This window comes from Nannospalax galili, unplaced genomic scaffold, assembly GCF_000622305.1.
Source record: "Nannospalax galili isolate Female #2095 unplaced genomic scaffold, S.galili_v1.0 scaffold43, whole genome shotgun sequence".
Lineage (NCBI taxonomy): Eukaryota > Metazoa > Chordata > Mammalia > Rodentia > Spalacidae > Nannospalax > Nannospalax galili.
This window is the reverse complement of record NW_008353342.1, coordinates 8009930-8015831: the sequence shown is the minus strand read 5'-3', so window position 1 is coordinate 8015831 and position 5902 is coordinate 8009930.

Below are 5902 nucleotides of genomic sequence, written 5' to 3'. Positions count from 1 at the left end.
GGGGGGGGGGGGGGGTAGGGGGAAGTGGGTGGCCAGAGTTACTAAGAATGTGGGGATGGGCCTTATCTCCTGCACAAAGTAAAGGAACTGTACTGCCTCCCTCTCACAGTCAGAGAACCAGGAGAGATGACCCTTACCTTCTCTATACAAAAAAGGAATTGGGTGGTGTCCCCTGTTCAGTTGGAGAAGGAAGTAGGCCCACCCCATTACTCAGTTGAGCTTGGGGGGATGCCTTCCCTTCTGCATAAAGTAAAAGCAGTGAACCTCCTTACTCAGCTGGGGAATGGGGAGGGCTGGGCCTTTAGTGTGACCACTGGTAGTCCTCAACTCCCTCTGCATTCCTCTTTCACAGTAAATTGTTCCTTACTGCTTGTGTAACCATGGCCCTGCTGTGGTTTGACTGAGTGCCCTCAAAATCTGTCCTTTATAGACTGTTCTTTGTAGCTATAAAGTCTTGTTCCCCAATGTGGTGGTATCAGAAGGTGCTATGGATCTTTAAGAGGTGGAGCCTCTATGAGAGATCTTTGGGTTATTGAAGACACACCCTCAGAAGGGATTGTGATCATGCTGAGGATGTCACACAAGGCCCAAAGTGATGGGGTCAGCCAATCTTGGACGAAACTTGTAGTGCCCTGAGGCAAAATAAACCTCTCTTAACTTCATAAACAGGCTGTGTCAGGTATTTTGTTATGGGAAGCTGACTGTAACCATGCCTCATAAAAGGCCTCCTGACATCATTCCCACAGTACCAGAATCAACACCGTGGAATCTACCAGGACCATAGTAACTTAAGTCTAATCAGTTCATTGTGCTCTGGTGGAAACAAAGTCTAGGGAGGCATGCAACCTGGGTGAAATAAAAAGAAAGTGGAAAGTGATTGAGGAAGACACTCAACACTGACCCCCTGGCCTCCACATGCACATGGACATATGTGCTTCCCTCCAAACACAAAGAAATTCAAGGTCATGATGGGCTACATAATGGGTTTGATGCCAGCCTGGGAGGGAGAGAGGAACCCCTGTCTCAAAAAAAAAATCTTTTTTTTTTTTTTTTTTTTTTTTAAAAAAAAAAAAAAAAAAAAAAAAAAAAAAGAAAAGAAAAGAAAGAAAAAGGAAAGGAAAAAAAATGCAGATGGATCTTCCGACCAGAGAGAGGAATGCAGTCACACAGACGGCACAGGGAAAGGACAGGAAGGACTCTAGAAGACAGACTTCACTCCTCAGATTGGTTCCCACTCCAAGTGTGGTAGGTGCCGCAGACTCACTGTCTGGCAGTGGTGGTGGAGGGAGAGTCAGTACTGCTCTCCTACAGGCCTGTGTGTACATGTGGGGAATCCGCCCAGGCAGAGGGTGGAGCAGCATCTTTGTCTCCGATGAAGCCTTGATTTTGTGGGAGAAATAGCTGACAATCCAGGTGGGATTAACACCTTTTGTCGCTATCTTGACACTTTTCACTGGAGTTAATGATCAGTTTACAGTAAAGTTTATTGAAGTCCTTCAGGCCCACCCTTACTTTATTGAATTCGGAAACATCTGTGTTAGTCCTGAACTAACCCTCCTTTGGCTGGCACACCAAGACTGTGTTGGAAAGCTGTGTGGAATTCACCGCATACATCCTTGAATTAGACTAAACTTGGACTTAAAAGCTTCTGTGTGATTTGGAAGAATCCAGACTTTGGTCTCAGATTTGCTAAATCCTTTGAGAATTTTGAAGTGAAAATAAACGAAATCATAGTATGGAAGAAGGTTCTGTTCACCTTAAGAGTATGAATCACCTTAAACCTAAAATATTTCAAACTATTTCCTTCATATGAAATACAACTCACCAAAATGAAAATTATAAAAATTTCCAACATGTAGAATATCATATCCAGGATGTGACTGTAGCATTTTGTTATAACTTCATTTAAACTTTTTGATTCTTCTTTTTCAGTGGTACGAGGGATCAAACCCAGGGCTTCATGTGCACTAGGCCATTGCTCTTCCACTGAGCTATACCCTCAGCACTTTCAAAAATTGTCTTTTTGAGTTAGAGTCTTGTTAAGTTTCCCAGTGAGCCTTGGCCTTTTGATCCTCCTGCCTGAGCCCCCAGAGTAGCTGGAACAACAGGCCTGAGTCGCCAGGCCTGGCTCTAGGCTTTGCTCCTGGGGCTCTGCTCTATCATTTCCTGCTCTTCTATTCTCCCTGCTGGCCATGTTTCACATGAAGACAGTGTTTGCAGCCACCTGTGAGACTCCTGCTATCCAAGTCCTGGCATTTAACAGAGGGGGTGTAAATCCTTTTAACTTCCACATACTAGGTACATAAATAACAAAAATGTCTGTTTTTAGAGCAGCTTAAACTTTAAAGAAATTTTCTGTTCTGAATGTGTGAAAGCACAAATACTTGGCTGTTATGAATACATGAAGATGAGGGCAGGTGCACACATTCTATAGGATCACGGGCTGGAGGGAGCCCAGGGCAAGCACACACCCTACAGGACTACAGTAGTCTCGCTTCCCTTCTCTCAGTAGAAAGCAGAGTTGACTGTAACAGACAGATGGACATATGAGTATATTTGTGTGGGGACTGTGGAGGTCATTGATACCAGTTCACAAATGCCTTCAGGTTTTCATTTTCTGGGCAAGGGGTTGGACCACCGCCCATCCCATTTGGGAATACATATGGCTAGACGACTTGCCTAAGCTATTGACACATGTAGGCATGATGTATCATCAAAGGCAGAAGCTTCAAGAACAGTGCACACATTGATACATCGCTTCCCACAGATACAGGGATCATGAACAGGCAAGATAAAACTTTGATCACCCTGGATCTTTGCATGCTAGGGTGAACAGAAGCACCTTGCTGGACAGGTATATAAGAGAAATTTTTTTGTGTAAAGTTTCATGAGATTTTAGAGTGTCAGTTGGTAAAGACCTCACCTTGCAAGTATGAGGGCCTGAGTTCGGTCTCCAGAACACACATCAAAACAGCCAGATGTGGTGGCATGCACTGCTAATTGCAGACCTAGGGAGGGAGGTGGAGATGGGCAGCAGGTTCCTGGGACTTGCTGTATACCTAACTTAGGCTACTTGTTGAGTTCCAGGCCAGTGAGAGACCCTATCTCAAAAAAAGATGGATGGTGCCCTGAGAATCAACACCTGAGGTTATCTTCAGGTCTCCAAATGCACATGTACATAAGCGTGTGCACACAAACACAAACGTACAAAAAGAATGGCCAAAAGTTTCCATTTATATAAACATATTCTTATTTGACACAGTAATAATACATTTTGGAGTGCAATGTGATGATCAGATCAGGGTAGTCTTAGTCTAATTTCCATTACTATAACAAGTACTGGGGATAAACCCATATATAGAAAGAAAGGTTTGGCTCAAAGTTTTGGAGGCTTCTGCCTGTGATCAAGTGTCCCTGTTGCTTTGGGCCTGTGGTGAGGCATCAGGTCATGGCAGGAATGTGTGGCTGAGTGGAACCACTCACCCTTGTGGGAAAAAAAAAAAGAAGTACAATATGGTGTTCCATGATCCCCTGAGAGGCTGCTCCCAGTGATCACAAGGCATCTCACTAAGCCCTGCCACTTCCCAATTTTCCATACTGAGACCAAGTCTTTAACATGGGCCTTTGGAGATGTTTAAAAATCCAAACTCACCTTAGGCATTTATTATTTCTTGTTGTTGGAAGAATCTAAGAATCTATCTGAAATACTCAGCTATTGTCAACACAGTTATCCTGCTCTTTAGGATTTTCTAGGACACCAGCAATTAGCAGTGTCTAATACAGTCTGTATCAAGTTTTCTCTTACAAAATTAGGATGAAGTGTAACAGTTCAGATCTAAAAGCATGCATGTTATGGGACTGGAGTGATTAAGAGCACTGTTGCTCTTTCAGAGGACCTGGGTTTGACTCCCAGCACCCACATGGCAGCTAACAACTGTCTATAACTCCAGTTCCAGGGGATCCAGTGCCCTCTTCTGGCCTCTTCGGTTATTGCATGACATAGGTATACTTATATACAAGCAGGCAAAACACTCATACATATAAAAGAATAAAGAATAAAATAAAATAATTTTTTAAAGTATGCATGCTATGCAATCAGGACAACTCAGTTTACTTGCAAAAGTAGTTCTCCTTTAACAAATTTCTGTGCTGAAAGATATTTTCCTACAATTCTAGAACTTTAGTGATACTGAAATATTAGTTGAGATGATGAGGTGACAATCCTCAATCTGACACACTCAGCACCTCAGCCACTGGCTGGTCCAGTTGCACTTCTAGCTGAGCTAGTCTCAGTAAAGAAACAGTTACTGAACAGAAAGAAAACATTCTACTACCTTTACTAAGCAACACATCAATATTACTAAACTCCCAAAATTTTCAAAAATTATTAATAGTCTTTAAATTTTTTGATTATTTACTTAAAATATTTTATTATTTCTATTTTATGTGTATGAGTGTGCTGTCTGTGTGTATGTAAGTGTACCCATGTCATGCAATGCCTGCAGAAGTCAGAAGAGGGCATCAGATTCCCTGGAACTGGAGTTATGGATAATTGTTAGCTGCCATGTGGTTGTGGGGAACTGAACCCAGGTCCTCTGTAGGAGAAACCAGTGCTCTTAACCTCTGAGCCATCTCTTTCTAGCCCCTTTATTTATTTTATGTTATGACTGTTTTGCCTGCATGTGTGTAAGTGTACCTGTGTCATGCAATGCCTGTGGAAGTCAGAAGAGGGCATAGGATCACCTGGAACTGGAGTTATGGATAGTTGTTAGCTGCCATGTGAGTGTGGGAAACTGAACCCAGGTCCTCTGAAGGAGAAGCCAGTGCTCTTTAACCTCTGAGCCATCTCTCCAGCCCTAAGACTCACAAGTTTCAACAAAAGTTATAAATCATGTGCCATATGCACATGATTTTTTTGTGTTATCATTATATGTGCAAAAGCAGGATCATAGATGTGTGCTTTGTATAATAAATCCTAATTAAAGCCTGAAGGTCCCCTTTCACACCAGATGGAGCCACTCCTATCTTCTCCCCAAATTAATCTCTAAGTAGTGGAAATGAGAGAGGGACAAAAAAAGGTAAGAGAGTGTGTGTGAAAAATATGATAAAATACACTATGTATATGTATTGAAAATATAATGAAACCCATTATTATATGTAATTACTATATGATAATTGAACCTTTCTAAAGTTTACCTCTCAATGTTAGGAAAACAATTTTCATTCAAAGTAGTTAGGTCAAAAGTCAACAACTAGTTTGGTCAATAATTTCTACTTAATGAGTATTTCATTTGAGGTGTTGAAATTATATTCATCCACATCGACTGGTTTTTAGAATTGTCAGGAGTTTTTAAAAAATGTTGAAGTCTCAGGACTTTGAAATCAATCTTGAATCTATTGATATGGGAGATAGTTTGGGTATTAGTGGGGTTGTTGTTTCAGAATTTAAAAAATGTATTTATTTTAAGAAAGAATGTCCTTGAACTCCCCGAATGCTGGGATTAGAGCATGTACCACCACCTCTGCTCATGCACTGCTGGGGGTGGAATCCAGATCTTTGTATTTGCTAGCCAAGCATTCCATTAAGTGAGCTACTCTCAGCCCTGTTTTGGTCCTTTGAGAGCTCACTATGCAGCCTAGGCTGTCTTCAAACTCACATTCCTCTGACTCAGTCTTCTAAGTGCCTGGATTGCGAGCATGTACCACTCGGTACATGAGCCTGGGTTTCAATACCTTTCAAAACCATTCGAAGGGCTCTGGACAAGCAGGCCAGGGTTGGTACTACCACTGGAGCACTTGATGATTCGGAACAGGTTTTATGGGAGCAAAACAGTGGGACACTGGATATCTAATTTACTGTTTGATTTTCTAGAGGGTTAAATAAAGTGATCTAAATAATGGC